This window comes from Mustela nivalis (genome assembly GCF_964662115.1).
Source record: "Mustela nivalis genome assembly, chromosome: 6".
Lineage (NCBI taxonomy): Eukaryota > Metazoa > Chordata > Mammalia > Carnivora > Mustelidae > Mustela > Mustela nivalis.
In genome coordinates this window covers 122452105-122477704 of record NC_139025.1, presented here as the reverse complement: position 1 = coordinate 122477704, position 25600 = coordinate 122452105, and the positions used below count along the sequence as shown (strand labels likewise).

At 41.7% G+C, this 25600-nt stretch overlaps 1 pseudogene across 1 annotated transcript; it reads right to left on the bottom strand.

Moving 5' to 3' along the window:
* Window positions 1–24448: 24448 nt before the first annotated feature.
* LOC309867596 (large ribosomal subunit protein eL18 pseudogene) lies at window positions 24449–25085 on the bottom strand (annotated as a pseudogene). The gene has a single exon. The product of its transcript is annotated as a large ribosomal subunit protein eL18 pseudogene (transcript).
* Window positions 25086–25600: the final 515 nt, after the last annotated feature.

The following is a 25600-nucleotide window of genomic DNA, read 5'->3' as shown; positions in this document are numbered from 1 at the left end:
GTCCAGATAAGAGTATATGAAGGAGCAAGTAAAATACTAAAAGGGTCGCAACAACCCCAGGAAAATATGCTTTAGCCAAATCAGAAAAGATCCCAAATCATGAGAGGGGAGAAAGGGGATAAAAAGAGGTTCAGAAAGAAAAAGAAAAGAAAAAAAAAGAAAAGAAACAATTAAAAAAAATAAAGAAAAAGTATAAAAAATAAAAAATATATTAGATAAACTAATTAAAAATCATTAAAAAAGAAAAGGGTAAAAGTTAAAAAATTTTAGCAAAAGAAGAGAAAAAAAAATTAAAAATAAATAAATTAAATTAATTGCAAGACTAAAGAATCATGGGGAGAAAGCCATGAGTTACGTGCTTTGCTTTCTCCTCCTCTGGAATTCTGCTTCTCTCCTTGGTATTGAAACTGCACTCCTTGGTAGGTGAACTTAGTCTTGGCTGGATTTCTTGTTGATCTTCTGGGGGAGGGACCTGGTGTAGTGATTCTCAAGTGTGTTTGCCCCAGGCGGAATTGCACTGCCCTCACCAGGGCCCCGACTGAGTAATCTGCTCTGGTTTTCTTTCAGGAGCTTTTGTTCCCTGAGCGCTTTCCGTAGAGTTCCGGAGGACGGGAATACAAATGGCGGCCTCCTGGTCTCCAGCCCGGAGGAGCCGAGAGCCCGGGGCCCCACTCCTCAGTGTGCCCTCAGAGAACAGCGCCCAGTTACTCCCGTCTTCCTGACCTCCGGCCAACCTCCAAGCTCACCGAGCCTGTGACCGGTTCAAGGTACCCCCGAGCTGTGAGCTCACTGTTGGCTCTGTCTCTGTAGCCAGCTTCCCCGTTCTAATACTGTAAGCTCTGCGACAGTCAGACACCCCCGATCCTTCTGTGACCCTGCAGGACCTGAGGCCACGCTGATCCCCCATGGGCTTCACCCCGGTTTAGCCTCTGGAGCGATGTCCCTTAGTGGAACAGACTTTTAAAAGTCCTGATTTTGTGCTCCGTTGCCGGGACCCCCCCCCCCCAGGGTCTGTCTTCCCGTCACTTTGGATTCACTTCTCCACCAGTCCTACCTTTCAGAGAGTAGTTGATTTTCTGTTTCTAGAATTGCTGTTCTTCTTCTCTTCCATCTGCTGATGGATTTGTAGGTGTTTGCAATCTTTAGATAAGCTATCTAGCTGATCTCCTGCTAGCTGAAGTAGTCTCAGCTTGCTACTTCTTTGCCATCTTCTGTAGGTTTCTTATAGATGTTCTTTATCCAGTTGAGGAAGTTTCTCTGTATACCTAGTTTACAGAGACTAATCATAAATTGATATTAGACTTTGTCTAGTGCTTTTTCTGCAACTATTATAATGTTCATGTGATTTTTCTTTTACCTATTGATGTGGTGTGTTACATTAGTTAATTTTTATGTTGTTGAATTTTAAGGAGTATTATTATTATTGTAGCTGTTATTTTTTTAATTAAAAAATTTTGAGGGTGAGAGGGTGAGCAGCAAGTGAGGGACAAAGGGAGAGGGAAATAGGGAATCCTAAACAGGCTCCATGTCCAACACATAGGGCTCAATCTCATGATCTGAGATCATGACCTGAGCCAAAATCAAGAGTCAGATGCTTAATCGACTGAGCCACAGAAGCACCTCTATTGTAATTGTTATTGTATGTAATAAACATCTCACCAGTAGCTCAAGTGAGAGAGGAGATCCAGTAGCTCTGGGAGACTGAATCCAATGTGTTGTGGTGAAGAGTAGAAAACAGAGGCACCTGGGTGTCTCAGTCGGTTGAATGCCTGCTTTCAGGTGAAGTCATGATCCCAGGATCTTAGGACGGAGTCCCACACTGGCCTCCCTGCTCATTGAGGAGCCTGCCTCTCCCTCTGCTCCTCCTCCCCTGCTCTTGCACACCTGTGCCTTCTCTCTGTCTGCAATAAATAAATCTTAAAGGAAAAAGAAAGGAATAGAAAACAATATAACAGAGTATGGAAGCTTCACTCTAAATCGACAACAAGAAGTGTGTATGTAAGAATGATAAAGAGAAATACAGAAAAAATAGTTTCTATTGGAAAAGTTTTGGAAAACCTTCGTTATCTAAACTCAAATTATTACAAAACTCTCCTATGGAGGCTACTTCCAGTCTCACTCCCAACCTTAAGGGTGATGGGGCAAGAGTGCTCAGAGGTTGAAGAAGCTGGCAGGAAACCTAGAGCCAGCCCCTGGTGGCCATCATGTATAGCATAGGGGACTGAGGTGTGCTGGCTGCCCTGGGCTCTTTGGTGTGAGGAGGGTGCCCTTCTGCTCCCTGTGGAACCATTGCTTCACTCACAGTATGGACTTGCTCACGGCAGGGGCATAGGGAGGTCACAGGATTTGAAATAGAGAAAAAGCAAAGCTTGACTTTCCCTGAAATTTCAATGAAGTATGAAATATGCAAAAGGGAAACATAAATTGGAAACAAAGAACTCCATACTACTCTAGTTTTTTTTTCTTCCCTCCCCATCATCCCATGTTTTTGCATTTTGTGCCAGAAGGAAAAATTTTCTTGGTTTTCAGAATCACCTTAATATGAGCTTCCTTTTCCCTTCCTCTCTCCCTCCTTTTCTTTCTCTGATAAGATCATGTTTTCCAGAGTAGATATTCATTGAATTGACATCCATTTTGTAATGATGTGTTTTCATCTTTCAGCTCATGGCAACATCAAAGAAAGAAGTGTGTATTTTGAAACAGCCTCCATTCTCTTTTGAAGAGCTAGGCATCAACAATTTAAGCAAGGTCATTCTTTTTCTTTGAAATTTATCAAGATGAACTTTGACCCACCTACTCTGATATCCAAATCAGCTTTCTTTTCCAACTTCTGACATTTGAGTTAGACCATAGAGGGAGGTTTTTTTTTTTATCATTTCATCTTAATCATTTTATTTATCACTAGTTGATGTCTCCTCATCTTTTCAAAGTAGAATAAAATCCCCTCATTTATTTTGGGAGCAGCTCTGGTCTCAGATTTCTGTTCTGGATATGGACTCAATTTTGTATCCAGCTCAGGGATTTCTTCAAAACCTTTGGAATTATTATCCAACTCTACCTCAAGATGAAGATGTTATACATAATATGTCTCTAGCTATAGATGAGTGTTAAGAAAACTGTAGATTTTAATTTTTTCTTTAAAAAAGATGAAGGTATTCATTACCAAGAAAAGTATTTAACAGAAATTATGTGATGCTGAGTAGAAGTTAGGTGTCCTCCAGAGCACACCATCCTGCTGAGACATTTAGAAATACATGGATGTGAATGAGGGGTGAGGCACACCAAATGTAGCATCCACTCAAGCCAATGAGGTAAAATACTGTACAGCCACTCTACTCTACTTTAAATTGGGCATAGTTCTAACATGCTAGGTTGGTTTTCCTCAGAACAGTATATTTGCAATTGCAAATTATCCAAGGGAGTTAGAGGCAGATAATCTGTCTCCTGAAAAGATTGATGGTCACAAGTCTGATGTCCAAGAATGGGTCAGACCAACCAGAAAAAGCCTTCAGAAAGATTCAAGTAGCATTGAGCTGGAGTCTCTTTATGATGACATTGACTGTCCTCCACATATCACTGGCTCATGAAGGTAACGCATGAATGATACAATTTGAATTCCAAGGCTTGAGAGACCCTAACTCAGGGTAACCAGCTGAAACCCACCATACATACATAGAACAGGAGCTAGGGTACACCCACCAGAACCTCAAGTGTTTCCTACAAGCCGTCCTCTGTCCTCTGCTGCATCTTACCATTCATTCATCCCATAAAATCCATGAGGAAGGGACCAGTATCCTCTCCTTGTTGTAGGTGGGAGAGTGGGACTAAATTTCCCAAGGACATGCAGCCCATAGATGGTGCAGGAGGGTCACGGCTCAGTTCCTATCTCCAGAATGCCTCTGTTCCCAGAGAGTGGTCAGAGTCTTGTGACTGAGTTACCAGGTCCCCTTGTTAAAGTCCTGAGCTCCATCTTAACCAGAATACCTGAAAGTGGGGCCTGGGTTCTGCTTTTCTGGGGAAAGAATGGCCTTCCCATACACTGAGTACAAGAGGCTCTCCAGCCCACAGCCAACCCCTAAGCTCCAGATCTCATGTGTAAAGTGGGCACAAGATGGTGGTGGATGGCAGGAGATAATTTTGGCCAAGGCAGGATGGACACAATGATGATAGTGATGGTGGATATGGACCAAGCAGCTCTATTGCTTCCTCTAGTTGTCCCAGTGAAATGGCAGGAAAGATAATTTTGAAAAGCAAGAAAATACATGGATATAGGAAAAGAAGAAAGGGGCCATCAATGGGCTATGAAATTTGAAGAGATCTTGAGAGATATAACTCATGTGAGGTCTGATTATTTGGGTAGATTGTGATCTGAATATCTGAAGGTCAGCAGAAGTTCTCCCTGGAAGACTGGAGAAACAAGCTTGCATCTGTCCATACCTAGACAGGAGTGGTGGTGAGATCCAGTAATGGCTGCACAGGGACTCTGGCTGCAGTGGGTCCCTACTTTCTACCCTTTGCCCAAAAACAACAATATACAAAGCCCTTGCTGAAGCTGCCCTCAGCTGAAGCCTTGGATTGGATGGGGTGGGAGCTCTCTGGAAGGGCATAGCTTACCCTGAAGGAACAAGTCTCTAACAGCCTGTGTACCCCCAGGACATTTCGGTAAACTGACTGCCCATAATTTCCACCCTCTTCCCACCACCTGTACTAATCCTTGCAGCAGCCCTCCTTTCAAAGGGAAACTCGAGATGTGAGGAAAACTTCCAATAGCAGAAGAGCAATATGAACAAACTGATGTCAGGGGAGAGAGAATCCAGAGAGCAGGAGGATACTTAATTGGATATAAATATTAATTGTATTTATGGACTTGTATAAATATTATGTGTACACATATTATGTATATATAATGTGAATATATATAACATAATTACACAAATGTTATATATTGATTCATAGGTAACATATGTTAACATATACATTAACACACAAACCACACATTATTACATATACATGCATTACATTACATTACATACATGTTACATATACACACATGTGGGATGTGTACATATGTGCTATAGGAAGACTCAGCTTTAACAGGACAATGGAGTTCTATGAAAAAGGAACCTTGAACAACCTGAATGTGTTCTTGGGGTTTTGAAACATTATAAAGAACTCTAAGTAAAAAGGGAAAGTAGGATAATCAGTTGGGAATGGCTGAAGACCAAGTTGCACATCTGGAAGCTGAAATTGAGGAAATCTCCCAGGATTAGAGCAAAAAGACATGGAAATCCCTCAGAAGACCTGAAGCCAGAAACCATGACCAGAGGTTGCCAAGGTGGAGTGTGGCCTGAGAGAAAAAGACCGACTTTTCACTGGTGGCCCATCTAAACCACAGGAACATCTTTCTTTACCATATCAGCCACCAATAGAAATGATGAATTAAACTTGCCTGCTATCCTGGTGGCAGCCGGGGAGGCTCTGACTAGGAATATGAATCAAACTTGGCACAAGTTCTTTTGGATTTTTGTTGAACAACAAGAGATAGGAGTAAAATCTCATTTAATAGTTACTTTTGACATCTAGGGTCAGCATTTCCATACCTAAGACATGAGTTGCTTGTGAGCCTCCTCTCCCTTTTATCTTAGAAAATCTGCCTTTCCTTTGCCCTAATTAGTGTGTGGCTTGATAGGCATTTGGAATTCATCCAATATTTAATGTTGAATGTGCAGGAGAACCCATGTGTTGGTGCCAAGATATTGAGCAAAACCTTCCTCTGTCTGGACAAACATCAACCCTCATAGGCAAGTGATTTATGCCCAACCTGCATATATCTTTAAATGGGAGGGAGGTAAGGCTTGTGGCTGCCTCAGCCACTGGTTTCCTTCAATACACCAAAGGTGGGAGAGGAAAAGTAGGACAAGGAAGGGCATCTGTCCTCTATGATCTTAGTGGAGTGTACCCCTTTGACTTGAAGCCTTGCTCATTCCTCTATCACCAGTGGGTCTTTGATGACCACACAGCCTCCTGTGTTCCTACAACACAATTGGTTATTCCTGTTTTCAAATGGGAGTGAATTCACTGTTCTCAGTGGCCTTAGAGGGGATGAAGGATTGCAGAGTCAACACTGGCCTAGCAAGAGGCTGGGGTATATGGTGGGCAGGGTTCTAAAATGGTTCCCAGGATCCCTCCTCCTGCTGTAGGAGCTCTGCATAATCCCCTCCTTTTGAGTGTAGTCATACCTGGAAAAGAGATAAGATTTCACCCTGCATCTGTGAATGAGATAGGTTATGCTGACATTGCAAAAAGGGGATTTTTGAATGCAATCAAAATGCCTAGTGAGTGCACTTTGAATTAATCAAAAGGGAGATTACTGGGTTTGAGAATGACCTAATCAGGGGAGTCCATAAAAGAAACAGGAAGCACCAGTAGACATCCTCTTTCTGCTGGCCATAAAAAAGTAGGCTGCTATGTTTTGACTGGAGGGCCATGTGGCCCAGACCAGAGAGGTGCCTCTCATAGCTTGAGAGTGACCTGTGGCTGATAGCAGAAAGCACATGCAGATCTGTCTCACAACCACAAGGAGCTGAATTCTGCCAAGAACTAGTGAGTTTGGAAAAGAAGCCCCAGCCCCAGATGAGACAATAGTCCATGCTGCCGTCTTCATCTCAGGCCGGTAAGGCCCTGAACAGAGAACCCAGCTAACTCATGTTCAGAATCCTGACTTAACAAAACCATGGGATAATAAATAGGTGCTGTTTTAAGGGGCTGTAATTTGTTACACTCCAATAGAAAGCAACTTAGGGGAGATACTCCAGCATGCCAAGCTAGGTTCAAGAGTGGGAGGAATTGGGCACTAAGATTGGTTCATTACAGTGGTTATATATGCAGGGGGTGAGTTTAAGAGGGAAGGCCCTCAGTGAGGAATTTCTTTTTTTTTTTTTTTTTTTTTATTTTTTTTTTTAAACTTTTTATTTTTTATAAACATATATTTTTATCCCCAGGGGTACAGGTCTGTGAATCACCAGGTTTACACACTTCACAGCACTCACCAAAGCACATACCCTCCCCAATGTCCGTAATCCCACCCCCTTCTCCCAAACCCCCTCCCCCCAGCATCCCTCAGTTTGTTTTGTGAGATTAAGAGTCACTTATGGTTTGTCTCCCTCCCAATCCCATCTTGTTTCATTTATTCTTCTCCTACCCACTTAAGCCTCCATGTTGCATCACCACTTCCTCATATCAGGGAGATCATATGATAGTTGTCTTTCTCTGCTTGACTTATTTCGCTAACCATGATACGCTCTAGTTCCATCCATGTTGTCGCAAATGGCAAGATTTCATTTCTTTTGATGGCTGCATAGTATTCCATTGTGTATATATACCACATCTTCTTGATCCATTCATCTGTTGATGGACATCTAGGTTCTTTCCATAGTTTGGCTATTGTGGACATTGCTGCTATAAACATTCGGGTGCATGTGCCCCTTTGGATCACTACATTTGTATCTTTAGGGTAAATACCCAATAGTGCAATTGCTGGGTCATAGGGCAGTTCTATTTTCAACATTCTGAGGAACCTCCATGCTGTTTTCCAGAGTGGCTGCACCAGCTTGCATTCCCACCAACAGTGTAGGAGGGTTCCCCTTTCTCCACATCCTCGCCAGCATCTGTCATTTCCTGACTTGTTGATTTTAGCCATTCTGACTGGTGTGAGGTGATATCTCATTGTGGTTTTGATTTGTATTTCCCTGATGCCGAGTGATATGGAGCAGTTTTTCATGTGTCTGTTGGCCATCTGGATGTCTTCTTTGCAGAAATGTCTGTTCATGTCCTCTGCCCATTTCTGGATTGGATTATTTGTTCTTTGGGTGTTGAGTTTGCTAAGTTCTTTATAGATTCTGGACACTAGTCCTTTATCTGATATGTCGTTTGCAAATATCTTCTCCCATTCTGTCAGTTGTCTTTTGATTTTGTTAACTGTTTCCTTTGCTGTGCAAAAGCTTTTGATCTTGATGAAATCCCAATAGTTCATTTTTTCCCTTGCTTCCCTTGCCTTTTGCGTTGTTCCTAGGAAGATGTTGCTGCGGCAGAGGTCGAAGAGGTTGCTGCCTGTGTTCTCCTCAAGGATTTTGATGGATTCCTTTCGCACATTGAGGTCCTTCATCCATTTTGAGTCTATTTTTGTGTGTGGTGTAAGGAAATGGTCCAATTTCATTTTTCTGCATGTGGCTGTCCAATTTTCCCAGCACCATTTATTGAAGAGGCTGTCTTTTTTCCATTGGACATTCTTTCCTGCTTTGTCGAAGATGAGTTGACCATAGATTTGAGGGTCTATTTCTGGGCTCTCTATTCTGTTCCATTGATCTATGTGTCTGTTTTTGTGCCAGTACCATGCTGTCTTGATGATGACAGCTTTGTAATAGAGCTTGAAGTCCGGAATTGTGATGCCACCAACGTTGGCTTTCTTTTTCAATATCCCTTTGGCTATTCGAGGTCTTTTCTGGTTCCATATAAATTTTAGCATTATTTGTTCCATTTCTTTGAAAAAGATGGATGGTACTTTGATAGGAATTGCATTAAATGTGTAGATTGCTTTAGGTAGCATAGACATTTTCACAATATTTATTCTTCCAATCCAGGAGCATGGAACATTTTTCCATTTCTTTGTGTCTTCCTCAATTTCTTTCATGAGTACTTTACAGTTTTCTGAGTATAGATTCTGTGTCTCTTTGGTTAGGTTTATTCCTAGGTATCTTATGGTTTTGGATGCAATTGTAAATGGGATTGACTCCTTAATATCTCTTTCTTCTGTCTTGCTGTTGGTGTAGAGAAATGCAACTGATTTCTGTGCATTGATTTTATATCCTGACACTTTACTGAATTCCTGTATAAGTTCTAGCAGTTTTGGAGTGGAGTCTTTTGGGTTTTCCACATATAGTATCATATCATCTGCAAAGAGTGATAATTTGACTTCTTCTTTGCCGATTTGGATGCCTTTAATTTCCTTTTGTTGTCTGATTGCTGAGGCTAGGACCTCTAGTTCAGTGAGGAATTTCTTGGGAATGCACTATAGGGTAGTAGCTGGACCTGGAGCCAGAGATCTGCTAGTGTCCTGCCTTGATTCTGAGTTCCCTTGATTCTGAGTTCTGGGATCTTGAGGAAATATTTCACCTCTGTAATCCTTTCACTATCTGTAAAGTGGGATTAAGCATAACTCCACACCCTGGGATGTTAAGGGATTGAGTGAGATGATTCTTGCAAAGTTCTAGTCACAGAGCTGGTGCCTAGAAAGGGCTTGGTAAACTCCAGTGCATTATTATTTTATCTCAAAGGGTCACTAGAGCACCCTGGGTTGGGGGTGTCTCTAAATGTGCCTACTATCGGTCTCATGGGGACCTGGGTTCTTAACAGTGATAAACCTAGGGGTGTCTGATACCGGAGCTAGCATGGGGTTGATGAAGGGCCTATGGGGACTGACAGTCACTATGGAAAACAAAATAACACTTGATTATAACATTAAGCCCAGTTGCTAAGGAAAGGGTAAAGACCCACTTGACATTTCTATATGACTAGAGAAAATAGGAACAAATAACAGGGGTTTATGATGAGGGTTAGCTAAGTTGGTTAAAGGTGGGACCCAAATAAAAGGTTAGGACACTTTGGCCATCGGTGGTGGGCCAGGGACTCAAGTACACACATGAGGTGGGGCTTGACACCACAATGACAAGACAGGGTCAGTTGCTGGCCTATATGGTGACTACGGTGTGTTAGGAGGGACAGAAATTCATGAAAACAAAGTGGAACAAATTATTACTCTAAGACCTCAGAGGTAGAAAGGAGCAGGTCCAGGGTCGCCAGGTGGGGCTACGGAGGGCACACACAGTCATCCCTGAATCCAGAGTGTTAGAGGTAAACAAAGCCCAACACAGGTTAACATGCAAGGACAGATTTTAATCACAAATATTGTACCACAACAGGGAAAAGGGTCCAGTGTGATTTGAACTCAACTTCTATTTGCTCAGAGGTGACTGGTCTTTTTAAAGGAGAATGAGGGAGTAGGGAGGGAGGGGGTAAGCAGGGCCTCAGCAGAGTCAGGGAAATGAAAAATGACAAGAGGTGGGAAGGAGAATTGATCTGTATGGAACCCATCTGGGTTTGTTAACTAGCACTTACGAAAATTAGGCTCCTACCTTCCCACAGAGACGGGGAAAGAGAGCCCTATCCTTAGATGTTGACTGTAACAAACAAAAAATTATTTTGCTTGAACTTTCTCAGGTAGACACTTTAGAGGAGCCAGGATCAACCTAGGGATACGGGCTTAGGCTGTTAGAAACTATGTTTGTTCAGGTCGTTTATAGGCCAAGGTTGAGGGCCTTGTTGAGAAGAGGACTCAGAGGGGCAAACCTAGCTAGAATTTGGTGAAGAAGACAGCCTCTGTCCAGACCACCTACACAGCCTGGGCCTGCTCCCATAGGCCATGGACTCCCTGCACTGACTTGATCCAGTGGGCCTCTGCTTCCCAGCAAAGTGCCCAAGCTGCCAGCCTCTAAGAGTGAGGGTGTCATATTGCTTGTCCTGAGGAACAGCTTTGTGACACCACAATGATTAGACAGACTCTTTAATGTCGGCATGGCATCAAGCCCTTCTTCAAGCCATTCGAGCTTTTGGCCTCAACTGTCTTCCTTATAACCACAGAGAATCCCACCCCACTGATTGTTCTTCAGTGCAGTGCTGTCCCACTGGAAGTATTCATGCAGGGCTCTGCTGTGCTCAGCCCTGCCCTCACCCTCTGGGCTGCAGGCCACAGCTCTCCCCAGGGACCAGGACTGACATGCTGGCATGCTAGTGTGGATATAAAGTGACTTTACCCAAGTGTATTTTATTCATTCATTCACTCCGTTATGACACTGAGATATTCCTGGCAGAAAAATCAATAGCTCCTTAGGCCAAAAACATTTCTTTTTTTCTTTCATGTTTTCTTTTTTAGAGGAGAGGGTGGGGAGGGGCAGAAAGAGAATCTTAACCAGGCTCCATGCATGGAGCACAACACGGAGCTGTATCTTCCAACCAACATCCTGACCTGAGCTGAAATCAGGAGTTGGACATTTAACTGAGCCACTCAGGCACCCCTAGGCCAAAAACATTTCAAAATCAACCCTTTTAAAGAAAAAGGTGGGTACAGGGTGCCTGGCTGGCTTAGGTCAGTAGAGCTTGCAACTCTTGATCTCAGGGTTGTAGGTTTGAGCCCACATTGGGTATAGAGATGGCTAAAAATAAAATCCTTACAACTTTTTAAAAAAGACTTTATTTTTAAATTATCTCTACACTCAATGTGGGGCTCAAAATCACAACCCCAAGATCAAGAGTTTCATGCTCCACTGACTGAGCTAGTCAGGCACCCTAAAAATGAAATCTTTAAAAAAAAAGGAAAAAATTAGGTGGTTATGTTTATGTGTATGCCTGACATATACATACATACCATCTATGTATATATAATTTTTTAAACATCTCTCAATAACTCCAGCATGACTACTAAGAGTATGTTGTATTTAAAATCAGACATTATATACCTTTACTAAAACACAATCTGGTTGTAATATAATCTGTTTTTTTTTTTTTTTAACATTTATTTATTTGAGAGAGAGGGAGACAGGGTGGGTGAGTAGGGGCAGCGGGGGGGGAGAGAGGGAGAAAAGCAGATTCCCCACTGAGCCGGGAGCATGAGATCATGACCTGAGCCAAAATCAAGAGCTTGACTGAGCCACCCAGAAGCCCCTAATGTAACCTGTTATTTTATTTTATTTCTTTTCAGTGTTCCAGCATTCATCGTTTATGCACCACACCCAGTGCTCCGTGCAGTATGTGCCCTTCATAATAACCTGGTTTTAATTGTTAAGAGAATCAGATTTACAAAGACCACAACATTTATTGGTGTGTAGGTGGGGCCTCCCAGGGTCTTCCAATTCTCGTGGGCTGTGTTTGAATGGAAGCTCCGTGAGATGTGGGCTCCAAGGACAGTGGGCTGTTTCTCCCCAGCAGCATTCGGCTCATCCCATGCCCTTGTTCGACCTTCCAGACCCCCTTACTCTCACAGTTCTCCTTTTCCTGCCCTGCACTGCTCAGCCACCAAGCTTTGAGGCCAGGACATGGTATCCCCAGAGCCCTGCATGGGGAGGGGCCCTCAACAAAAGAACTGATTACGTGGTAGAGAGTTCTCCCTAGCAGTGTGCTAACTATGTAAATGGTGATATAATAAGTCTTCAGCAGAAATGACAAAAAAAAAAAAAAAAAAAAAAGAAAAAGAAAGAAAAAAGGAAGTCTGGGGGCAATATACTCTGTTCTCACTTGAGATTCATGCAGTGCAACCCTTGCCAAACTAGGATCTATAAATCCCAGCAAGACAGAGACTTCCCAGGGTACAGGCCATTTTGAGGGAACAGTGTTTTAGATCTTCGCTTCCTGAAACTGCCTGCCAGAGCATCCCTTGGTGGACTTGCAGCATCTCTGCTCCCTCAGGAGTCCCCATCCCCCTTCCTAAAGCAAGGATGGGGCAAGGAAGCATGGGCTCAGGGAGGGTAAAGGCCTTTTGGCCCCAACAGACAGGAGGGTGTTCACACTGTTGGGAAAGTGTTGAGAAAGTAAATGACTACTGGTTGCATAACAAATTCTTTTGCAGATTTTATTTATTTATTAGAGAGAGGGGGAGAGTATTATTTACTAGAGCAGGGGGAGTGGTAGGTGGAGGGAGGAAGAAGCAGGCCTCCGCTGAAGGCAGATGCTTAACTGACTGAGCCACCCAGGAACGCTAAAAATTACTTCAAAATCATAAAAAATAATTTCATTTCAATTTAATTTCTATTCCCCTGTGAGGGAAGGGGAATAAAAAGGGAGAAAAATGATTGGAAAAAAAAATGAATGGAGAAAAAAAGAGGAATAAAAAGAGGAGAAAAATGAATAATATCAAATTAAGCATTTTTTTATTCAAGAAAGGCCTTTTTCTTGCATTTTTAAAATGGATGATTGCAGGTATCAAATTTTTAGGCTGTTTAGATTCCATGGAACACATTTAAGAAGTATGTACTTTTTGTAATGTTATTCTATGCCATATGCTGAAAGTTAAATCTTTTAAATTTTAAATGTGTGATTAATGTGTTAAATGCCAACTCAAAAATATGCAAGGAGGTATGTTATAACTCCAGGTTCTTTTAGGGAGTGAGAGTCCAATGGTTTGCAGACCCTGGTGGAGAGAACCACGATTGGAGTGTGCATCCCCAAGGTCACCTAGGGGCACCTGGGTGGCTCAAACAGTCAAGGGTCTGCCCTCTGCTCAGGTCATGACCTCAGGGTCCTGGGATTGAGGCCCTAGTAGGGTTTCCTGCTCCATGGAAAATCTGCTTCTCCCTCTGCCCGTATCCCCTTGGTCCTGCTCTCTCTGTCAAATAAATAAAATCTTAAAAAAAAAAAAAAAAAGCAGTGCTAGTGTTACTAAAAATAGTGATTACCAAGGCATTAGGGTGTTTTGCTGAAATCCACTCCTGGGGAACTACTAAAAAGCCTGGAAGATATAAATGAACAAGGGAAGAGTCTCTAAGCATCAAGACAGTGAAGGTAATCGCCTGGAGGAAATCACAGGATTTGACTGTATAGCAAATTTAAACTTCTGTGTGTTAAAAAAAGCCTCTCAACTAAATTGAAACATTAGTAGTTAAAGGAATGGTTTTCAAACTTTTTCTTACAAATTCCTAAAAGTACCCTGAAAAACTTTATAGCTTTTACACATTGTAAAATGGCTTTTGATATGTTTCATCTTAAGTTCAAATATTTAGAAAGAATGTAATTTCTGGTATGAAAATACTGACATTTAAATATATGCATATTATGTCATTTTTTCAAGTGTACACAATGAAATCTAAGTCCTCTAGTAATATGAAATACACTATCATCCTTAAAAAACGACACAAGTGGGGCCCCTGGGTGGCTCAGTTGGTTAAGCATCTGCCTTTGGCTCAGGTCATGATCTCGGGGTCCTGGGATTGAGCTCCCAGTCGGACTCTCTGCTCTCCCTGTGCCCCTGCTTCCCACCTACTGCCCCCCTGCCAGTTGTGCTCTTTCTCTCTCAAATAAATAAAATCTTAAAAAAAATACATAAACAAGGGGCGCTTGGGTGGCTCAGTGGGTTAAGCCGCTGCCTTCGGCTCAGGTCATGGTCTCGGGGTCCTGGGATCGAGTCCCGCATCGGGCTCTCTGCTCTGCAGGGAGCCTGCTTCCTCCTCTCTCTCTGTCTGCCTCTCTGCCTACTTGTGATCTCTCTCTGTCAAATAAATAAATAAAATCTTTAAAAAAAAATAAAAATAAAATAAAAATAAAAAAATACATAAACAAAACTACTGACAGCTGGACATTATAAGTTTTTCTTTTCTTCTGTTTTTATATCTTTTTCACTTCCCCATACATAAAATTTAACATAATTTATTTATTGGTTAAATGTCTTTTACTGATTATTCTATCATACTTCTCTTTCATAAAATATGCAGGCAAATCGATCAAAACAACAAATGCATCAAAACTGTTATTAAATAATTATGATAATTGTATTGGAAATGCATCCTTATACATGGATGAGGATTCTTTTCCAATTAGTCTATGCATCCACAAATGAACATTGCTTTGTGTTAGAATGTTTAGCATTGAATTCCTATTTTGGTTTTTTATAGCTGTAACACTGAAAAGGCTTGTGCATATGGGTTGATTTTTTTAAAGCAATGATACTAAGTTTTTTGGGTATCTTGAGTTTTATGCTTTAAATCACATAATAATCCATAATTACAAATTATTTTCAAGGATCTATTTGATGACTGCTTGATTCGGTTTTGTTAAAAGCAAAAATTGGAAACATACTTGCCAAGGGATTTGTTACCAAGTCAGGCAAGTCATTTACTCTCTGAATTTCTGGGAGATATATAAGAGAAAAGGCCTTATCAGGATTGACAATGTGAAAAGGTAGCTTAAAAAAATGAAATCATGATTCTCATACATTTATAAAATGAATATATATATTTTTTAATTTATCCTTATCAGTGAGAAAACTAGTAAGATGTTATAACAAATTCAAAGGAAACTACAAGAACAGACACTTTTATAGATCAGGAATGTTGACAGGAAAGTGCAAATGAAGGCAAAGAGTTTGGCCTCTTCCATTTGGAGGAGAAAGTTGCATTTCCACAGGAAGGTGGAGTTTATAGCATTATAGACACGAAGGATGTTGCCTTGCAATCACTTATCTTCAATCAGCTGGGATGTAAGATAACCCATGGCAGAGAAAACCAAGAATTTGGCACACTGAAAATGTGTGCCCTAGAATCTAGACAATGCATACTTCTCCACTGAAGCAGAAATTTTCTATGATGACTAACCTTATCTCTTTTTCACTTCTAAGCTCCTAATAAAGGGTTGGGAAAGTTGAAGCATTAATCTTCAAGGGTGTCCTAAAACACCCTTGCTAATACAATATTTTTTGATGAAACACTTTTATATGTATCCATATACATATTTTTTTAAAGTAGGCTACATGCCTAGCTTGGAGCCCAATGCAAGGCTTGAACTCATGACCCTGAGATCAAGGCCTGGACTGAATTAAGAGTCAGATGCTTAACCAACTGAACCCCCCCAGGTGCTCCTACATATATTTTTGACAAAACTTCGAAGCTGTAGTTGTCAATTACTCAATCTGTGGAAATGACTGCCACATTAACCCACCTGTCACATAATAGTCAATTTGTTAGAAAATTTGTTTTTATATGCAAATAAACGAGTTAACATGCATGTTGAGGGCATCTGGGTGGCTCAGTCTGTCAGTTTAGTGTCTGTGTTTGGCTCAGATCATGATCCCAGAGTCCTAGGATCAAGTCCCATATGGGGTTCATTGCTCAGTGGGAAGGGAGCCTACTTCCACCTCTGCCTGCTGCTCCCCCTACTTGTGAATGCTCTCTCTGACAAATAAATAAAATAAAATCTTTTAAAAAAATGCATGTTGAAGAATATTACCAAAACCCTTGAGAAATAAATATGGAACCTGTTTTTAAAGATAGATTACCAATAGCAGTCAAGTTTAAAACAATGCTGATTAAATATTAATTAATTATCCATTCTATTAGGTTATAAAGAGAAGTAACGATGTTGTTTAGTATCATTTAATTTGTAATAGTGAAATGTTATACGTGGTTAGACTTACATATATATATATATGATGAGCGTAAGAGAAGCCTTGATATCCCTCCCATAAATGTAGGCAAGCATGCATTGAACTCCAGTGTTCAGCTTAAATAGTAATTAAACAAGTTTTTTTTTTTTTTAACTAAACAAGGATTACTGTTTAAAATGTTAGACAATAAATTTATTAAATTTTTTGGACAATGTGACAAGCTTTTACTCAGTCTTACTGCTAGTATATAATTTTTGTTTCTTTGTTGATAAAAGGCAGAACATATTGAACATTCTATCTAATCATATACAAGTGACATGTTATGATTGGAATACATAATTCATGATCTTGTTTGACCACGTAGTTTTGATTTCTTTATTGAATGATGCATCAACTCTGAAAGAAAGCATATAAAATATTTATTTGCCTGTCTTGGATATCTTGAAAAATTTGATAGTCTCAAAAAAAAAATTCTATTTACAGCAAAACAAATCAGCATCATTAACATGCATTGATCCTACCGTTTGGAGAGACTTTCATTTCTTGTTGATGATATTCCTACTAATGCATCTGGAAGAAAGAACAAAAGCTATTTTTAGAATCTGTCATTCTCTTTGCTCTCACAGGGCCCTTGCTCAGGGGCTATGCATCCTTTCACAATAATGGGGGGACACTTCCACTACTGCACTACAGAAAATTCAGAGCCTCCCAACAAAGACCACAGTCTCAGCTTGTAGCGACAGTGTCACCAGGGACAGCTCTGCATAAGAGCAGGAAAGCAGAGCCTTAGGTAGGCTTATGGTGTTTTATCAGCTACTGAAGGATGATATTTAGATGGGTCTCTTGGTTTGGCGGTATTTTACACTCTTATGCCACTGGGTGAGGTAGAGACCCTGCATTTGTTATTGCGGGAGGTATTGTAGGAGATTCTGTATGAACCAGCCACAGAGATCCTGTATGAACCAGAGCCAGAGGCTCTGGCTCTGAGACTTGAGGAAGAACTTATTAAATTTATTGAATTTACAGAATTGTTACCTTATAACTTTCTGCACCCATGTCCTCCCTGAGAAAACAATGCTTAACCCAAGATTAGTTTAAAGGCCTCTGAGAAGAGGGAGCAAAGACTTCTAGCAGCATAGACATGTGGTTATAGCCCATGTGGCCACAGCCTCCTAGACCTTGTACATCAGGATCACCTAGGCCCTCATTTGAAATTCTTAGAACCCACCCTAAACCTACTGGTTCAGTAGGAGTCAGTGAGGAGTCAGGTCCTTTGCTGGCTGATGAGCAGATTTCTCAACTGGTGGAAAATTTTAGGGGTTGTGGGGGTGAGTGTTAAGTTTCATCCAAGAAAATCTAACAAAAAACAAGGGAAACACTGAATATACTTAGTATGGAATAGAAATTGAGCAAAACACACACAAAAAAAATGAAATACAGTCTCCTAATAAATAGGAAGAAATTTCTCCTTGTCAAATATAAAAGTACAAAGGAGAAAAATGGCATTTGCCTATTGTCAAAGATTGAAAGAAAACAATGAGATAATTGCCATTATTAGTAAAGGTTGTAGGAAAAATGCAACAGTAGCTTTATATCCCACCAATTTTTTGACTCTATGTCATTAAAGGATTGTATTTCTGGAGAGCAATTTTGAAAAATGGATCCAGAGTTATTCAAATGCTTACCCTTTCAAGTCATATTTTATTTCTAAACATTTCTCCTACAAAAGTATGCACATCTAAGTTTTCTCTGTAAGGATATTAATCTTAGGATTATTTATGCTAAAATTGCTCATACCATAAAGGGAAATACTTTAATTTCTTAAGAAATTCACCAGATGGATACTATGTATCAATTTTCCATCTATTTTCAAAGAAAATTCTTTTAAATTTAAGTGTAGTTGATGTGTTACATTAGTTTCAGATGTATGACATGATGATTTGACAATTCTATACATTATGCAATGCTCACCAGGATAAGTAGTTGACATCTGTCACTATACAAAGTTATTGCAATATCATTGACTATACTCTAAGCTGTACTTTATATCCCTGTTACCTAATTACTTTGTAACTAGAAGTTTGAAATTGATCCTCTCTATCTATTCTGTCCATACCCTCACCACCCCTCTCCCTTCTGGCAACCATCAGTTTTTTCTGTGTATTTATGAGTTTGTTTCTGGTTTTCTATTTGTTTGTTTAATTTTTTTGATTCCACATATAAGTGAAATCCTATTATATTCGTCTTTCTCTGTCTGATTTATTTCACTTAATGTAATTCCCTCTAGATCCATCCTAGTTGTTATAAGATCTCATTCTTTTTTGTGGTTGAATAATATTCCATTGTGTGTATACGTGTAAATACCACATCTCCTTTATCCATTCCTCGATCAATGGATACTTAAATTCCTTCCATATTTTGGCTATTGTAAATAATGCTGTAAAAAATATAGGGGTGCCATATATCTTTTTGAATTAGTGTTTTTTTATTCTTTGGGTAAATGCCCGGTAGTGGAATTATCAGATTGCATAGTATTTCTATTTTTAATTTTCTGGGGAACCTCCATATTGTTTTCCATGATGGCTGTACCAATATACATTCCCACCAACAGTGCATGAGGGTTCACTTTGAAAGAAAATCTAATAACATGGCAGAAATGCTGATAATATGTTATGTGCAAAAACCTTATATACAACATATACTTCATGAAGAGAAGAATCAAGACCTTGAGGTTTTGTTTGTTTGTTTGTTTGTTTGACTTGTGCTTTTCCCCAATCCTACTACATGGTGATAGAGCACTTTGCATACCAATGGACCAGCATTTTGAGCTATCTCGTGGGGACACTGCTTACACACCAAACAGTTAATTCTGGCAATGTTTGGATAATTATTTGAATATATTGTATTACATTTTGTCCTTATTATTTTATAAAATAGAGAGGGAAAGGGAACCAATAAAGAACTGTGGCAAGAGGGGCGCCTGGGTGGCTCAGTGGGTTAAGCTGCTGCCTTTGGCTCAGGTCATGGTCTCAGGGTCCTGGGATCGAGCCCCTCGTCAGGCTCTCTGCTCAGCAGGGAGCCTGCTTCCTCCTCTCTCTCTGCCTGCCTCTCTGCCTGCTTGTGATCTCTCTCTGTCAAAGAACTGTGGCAAGAGATGTTCTCACAAACATAATGAAATCAACATGAAGTTGGAAATCTGAAGGAGCCATCAGCATAATCATACCTGCTTTGACTTAGAGTTTATGGTCAATTCATTAGAAAAAATTCAAAATTAATAATGGTGTTCATAATGCCAAAAATAGAGTTTGATGATTGTGCCTGGATGAAAATTTTTGATTAGGAATTTGTAATGTTCCTGTATTGTGTTTGAAAGTAGGAATCTGTATGCATAGAAAACAAAATCTTGGAAAACAATATGGCTGAATATTAAAATATTGAAAATGGTTATTTCTAGATGGCGAGGCTACTCTCAGCTGTATTTTCTAAATGTCCTTTGAAGAGTATGAATACTATTGGTGTTATTCTTAAGGGGGAAAGAAGAAAACTCACCCTGTTAACTTGGTACATATGACTTAATACACTAAGGCTGCTCTTTTCTGAGGCTGTCCCAGCTTGTCAAAATTCCTTCTGAAATGTGGCCTTTGGAGCCTAACGTAACTCCTGGTGTGACTGATCCCCTGGAGGATATGATGAGATTGGATGGAATCAGAGGATTTCAGAATCATCTAGACTGACAGCTCCTCTGCTCTGAGAGAGCTTCAGTTGTATGAAGACAGCTATCCTGACTCCCATCTTTATTTTTTCTTAAAATTTACTGATACTTATAATGCACCAGCCATTCTGATGTACAGGAGGCTCTTTCACATTATTTAATAAGATATCTATCTATCTATCTATCTAATATATCCTTATATATTATTTATATATATTTATATATAAATAATAAAAAAGAAAAAAGTATATATATACATTTTTTTTTTCTTTTTCAGGATGCAGACTCTTCCTTCAGTCATTCCCCTTACGACTTAGTGCTGGGTGCTGTCAAGATCTTGGGCATTCTTTCATCTCTATGTTGTGATTTGTTGATGCCCTTTGACATGTGATGACCAAAATGGACATGGAAGTAGCCTTACCATGCAGAGTTCAAAGGGATTAGGAACCCTATTTCATCCCTGTAGTTGACACAGCTGCCATGACTCTGTTGTGAACTCTATCTGTGCAGAATGCTACTTAGAATGAGTTTGCTGAGGGATGTGCTCAGCCCACAGATGAGATCTGAGCTGGTCATCTGCAGACAGAAAACACTTCAGTCTTTCCCTCTACCTCCAGTCTTCCCCTTTCACACATTCAGGGGTGGCTATCAGAATTCTTTTTCTCAAACACCTCCAAAGTTTCTCCCCTGTGCTCTCCAAGGGTCTCCCAGCTTTGACTGTTGTGTTCTTTGGAGACTTTGCCACTGGGGACATTCTTCCTAGTTCATGGCTTAGCCCCAACAGACCTCCCTGCCTCACTTTCTTGCCCACCATTTCCTGCTTCATGGCACAGCCATAGGGCAGCAGTCCTAAATGCAGGTGGGTTGGTGGTAGTTTTACCCCCAGATGACATTTGGCGATGTACGGAGGAAGCCACAGTTGTCATGACTTGGAGCAGAGACCCTTTTGACAACTAGTGAGTTGTCAGATGCAGTTAAATATCCTGCAACAAAGAATTATCCAGCCTAGGGGTGCCTGGGTGGCTCAGTTGGTTAAGCATTCTACTCTTGATTTCAGTTCAGGTCATGATCTCAGGGTCTTGAGATCAAGCCATGCAACTTAAGCTGGCTTAAGATTTTTTCTTTCCCTGTCCCTCTGCTCCTCTTCAACCCCCCAAAACAAACAAACAAACACACAAAAACAAATGGATTACCCAGAATAAAGTGTTGATTTTGTTGGAACTGAGAAAACTTGCCCTAAGGGAGTGAAAAGTAAAAAAAAATCAATAAATGTAATAGAAAAATAATAATAATAGCTCAAGACATCTCTGAGTTATCAACGAACCCTCAGTAACTTCTAGCAATTATGGGTATGGTCTGAATAATGGGGTCCTTCTCAGAGCACTTATCCCATTATTCCAAATTGCTCTAGATATTCAGTTTCGCATCTAACACACACCGCGGAGCATGCAAAACCAATGTGGGCATGGTCCTCCCTTGTGCCCAGGAAGCACTCATATGTGAGGATGGAGCAGTGGAAAGAACACAGTGATGACCTCTCACTGGGAGACTAACACCCCTCAGTTCTTGAATTCTAAGGCTAAGCTGGAACAAAAGAGGTTGTTAGAGAGTACTTATGATTAATCTCACAAATTTAAATTTTCTGTAGACATGAATTTGAATTAGGCAATAGAAAAAGAAGGCAATTACCTTATTCTATAAAGGAAGCACAGATTGTCTTTTTTTTTTTTTTAAGATTTTATTTATTTGAGAGAGTGAGAGAAAGAGCAGGAATGGGGAGGCAAGGAGGGACAGAGGGAGAGGCAGAAGCAGTGTCCCTCCTTAGCAGGGAGCCCGACGTGGGGCTCAGGACCCCCAGGATCAGACTTGAGCTGAAAGCAGACCTTAATTGACTGAGCCACCAGGTGCCCCACATTGTCTTTTTCATGTATAAAGTTGGCTGTAATCTACAGAGGTAAAGACATACCATTTCCATACCAACTGCAGACCTTCTCAGTGAGCTTAAGACTACTGAAAAGTGTATAGCTGAACAAATTCAAATGGTTGCACTAACACTTCAGTGAAGCTTCATTTTTAAATAATGCTTTTCCTTCTCTTCTGCAAACCTCCCCTCCCTTCTTCTCAGCCTTTTGTTTCAGGGACCAGGGACCACACTAAAGACAGGACAAAGGAGGCTGGCAGCAAGTATACAATTCCTGTCAAAACCAGCTAGATCCTGTATTTATCTATAACTACCCCCCACTCCCAGTCTCTTCCTCCAGGCAGGCTTGTAGTTTTTCGAGGTCTGTGGCCCTGCTGCAGCTTCCTTTGCTTGCAGAGCAGTAAAACTCCCAAATTGTCTTTCAGTTACCATTTGGTTCTGAAGCACAGAGTTCAGTTTTCAACAAAAAGGTCTGAATGTGGGAGTAGAGGGAAAACACCGTGAAATGAGGTCTGGTCCCACACTTGCATCTCTTTAGGGCTCCTGTGGAAGCATGGGATCCCCGAGAGTCTCTCAGGGGCTCTATTCACCCCCAGCACAGTCAGCCCACGTCCTTTGCATTATGAATGTGGCTTTCTCTTGGTTACCTGTGAGGTACTACCCTGTGTAAGAATGGGCGATTCATGGAGAAGGTGAAATATTGGCCAAAACTTTAAAGGACAAAAATAGCTTTCTTTGAAAGTTCTCAGAGTGTTTGGGGCTTTGGGAAATTTTAGTTCTTAGAATAATACTGCAGTTGCTCACTTGGCCTTCAGTAGTACCTGCATGTTGGAGAGACTGGCAGGGTGGAGAGTGAATGCCTGAAGTCACCATGTCCGCACTGAACTCCGCTGAAGGCTAGGGTTGTGCTTTGTGGTAGACAGGCTGCCAAAACGGAAACGTGCTTTGCTCCACTCCAGAGGAATGTGTTGGAAGTCCTTCACAGAACACTCTTGTTTCCCTGTCTGAAAGGGGGATTGTCCTGGTGCTCAGCGGGTTGTCACAGGTGTGATGTACTAGCTGTCCTGTTCCCAAACAGCAGCCGAGCCCAGAACTATAGGATCCATGTGGGCCACACAGCAATGTAGCAGACAGGCTCCCTGGCCCCATGTGGTGGACTGTCACTGTAGGTAATAAACCCCAGAACTGACCTAGGGGGAGGTCTCTCGGAGGGTAACATCATCCTCCTGCTTTTGCCTTCAACTCTCACCCTTTGGCACACCTTTCAGGAATAATTAAATCCCACCTGATTTAGGAGCCAGGACTGTGGCTCAGATGTTTGGGCAGCTCCTGTGGTGCCATTATAAGCTACTGATGTTAAAATTCCTGGAAAAGTGATTCATATTTCATGGCAATATATCCACTCAAGAAAGCAGCTGAGGTGATTGCACACCCTGTCTACACATCTTATCCATTTGGTGTCTGTCTCCTCGTTCACTCCCCACTCACAGCACCTCAGGGCGCATGACCCTGTCTCCCCTGCATCTCCTCTCCACTTTGCAAAGAACAAATGCCACAGGGGGTGAGGCACAGTGTTCACAGCTGGGGTCATAATTAGGAAGAGAATCTGGCCTCAACTCTGTGTTCATGTACCGTGTTTTACCTGTGGCCGCACAAGAGTGTAACGTAACTGTTCCACGCCCTCACTGCCCACGCAGCCTGCTAGCATCCCTGCATGCTGTCACCTCTGTTCACCCTGTCTCGGGCCCTCGACTCTGAGACTGTGCTCCCCTAGACCTTTTCCCCTTCAACTAAATGCACCCCTCACCAGCCACCTACCGCTCATAGACTTGGCATTGTCGCTTGCCCTGCTTCTCTCTGGAGCAACTTGCAATATCCCTCTTTTGAACTGGATCCTCTCTTTGATATTCTGGTTGATCCAGCTTGCACACTCAATGCTTTTTGGACATTGTGCTCATCAGCCTGAACTGGTGTCTGCTGTCTATCCAGCCCTGGGAAGGGCTGCAGAGGGTACTGAGCTCTGCTGAAGGCATCTAACAGGTGGGGCATGATTTGAAGGCGAAGAGGCATTGTGCTGTCTTCAGTGTTCAGTGCGGGACAGCGTGTGTGTGTGTGTGTGTGTGTGTAAACGGATTTTTCTTTGTCTTCCTCCCTAGGAAGGCAAAACAAGCAGACGTAGGGAGTGTGCCATAGACAACAGCGCCATCTAGTGGTGCAATGCACAGCCTGCAGCGACAATTAACCTGACTGGAGGTTTTTGGAAACTTCAAACTGACAGACTGCCGCCACATCTTGACTTCAGCTAGACCTGGAACTCTTCTGGGGCAAACGCTCACTAAAAAGCATTTGGTTTAACCCCAAAACACTCCTTTGCTTTCCACTTGTCTTCCTTTCCTGGAAGGAAAGGAACGTGTGATTTTTATCATATTTCTGGCCCTACTTTAGGTATTTTCCACAGCAGTTAATGTTGCTAAAATAAAATGACCCTCCACTCACTGATGGCTTGGATGGTAGCCTTTACCAAATCCATCTTTCTGCTTTTATTGGAAAATCTCATAATGAAAAATCTCTTCTTCCAGATTGTTTTTTTTTTTTTTTTTTTTTTTTTTTTCCAGAATTCAAAATCTTTAATAACAACGCAGGATCTGGGGTTAATTTTTGTAGCCTCGGCTGGCCCTCCGGCCTCTGGCGCGCTCGAACTTCCGGCCCTTGGATCTCACGTAGGGTTTGGTGTGGCTATGTGGGGTTCCGGGAGCCTTGCCAAAATGCCTGTACACCTCTCGGCCCTTGCGTGACCCAGACAGCAAGACGGTGCCACAGCCCTTGGGGGAGCCCAGGGCCAACTGGTCAAAGGTGAGGATCTTGCCTCCAGCTTTGAGGATGCGGCTCCGGGCACGGCTGCTCACACGCAGCGCGCACACCTTCAGTTTGGGCACCTACTGGACCCGCACGTCATCGGTTATGGTCCCTACAACCACAGCGGTTTTGTTTTCCCGGCCGGGCAGCTTCATCTTCCAGATCATCCGGGAGAGGGACAGAGGTGGCCGGTTGGTGCGACTCATGAACAACCTCTTCAACACGACTTGGTTAAAGGTAGAGTTGGTTCGTCTGGCCAGAAATCTGTACAACTTGACCAACAGCCTCAGGTAGATGTCCTGGCTCTTGGGCTCCTTGCGCCGAGCCTTTCGGTCCTTGCTGTGCCGGATGTCGACTCCCATGATGGCGCCTCCTGCTCAGCCAGGTCCGGAAAAGCCCAGATTTGTTTTTGATAGGAAGGCGAGCATGCTCTCTGTCCAAACTAACAGTCAATCATCAAACACTTGAGGCATTTAGGAAGAGGAAGGCTGAAGTTTAGGCTGATTGGCTGTCATAGAAGGAGATGGGCTCCCCACAAATGAAGGATCACTGTGGATATGGAAAAGCCTGAGGATGAAAAGGCCCTCAAAATCCAGGTGTCACATAGGGAGGGAGAGATGGGGCCAGCAGCAAGAAAGGCAGAGAACAAAGCCTAGACATTTAAAACATGGGTGTTCTTCTTTGAATTTTATTTAGGAAGCAAAATGTACAGCCAGTCCACCATGAGCTCACCTTTACCCCTACATTCATCAGCTTCTTAAGTGGTCAAGAAAATTCTAACATTGATGTGGAAATGAATTAAACTTCACATATTGTATTTGGTAGGTTAGACACAAAGATATTCTAATTAAATTTATTTCTAATAACATTATACCCTCAGTCAAAGAAATATTCTTATCCAAAGCCAGCA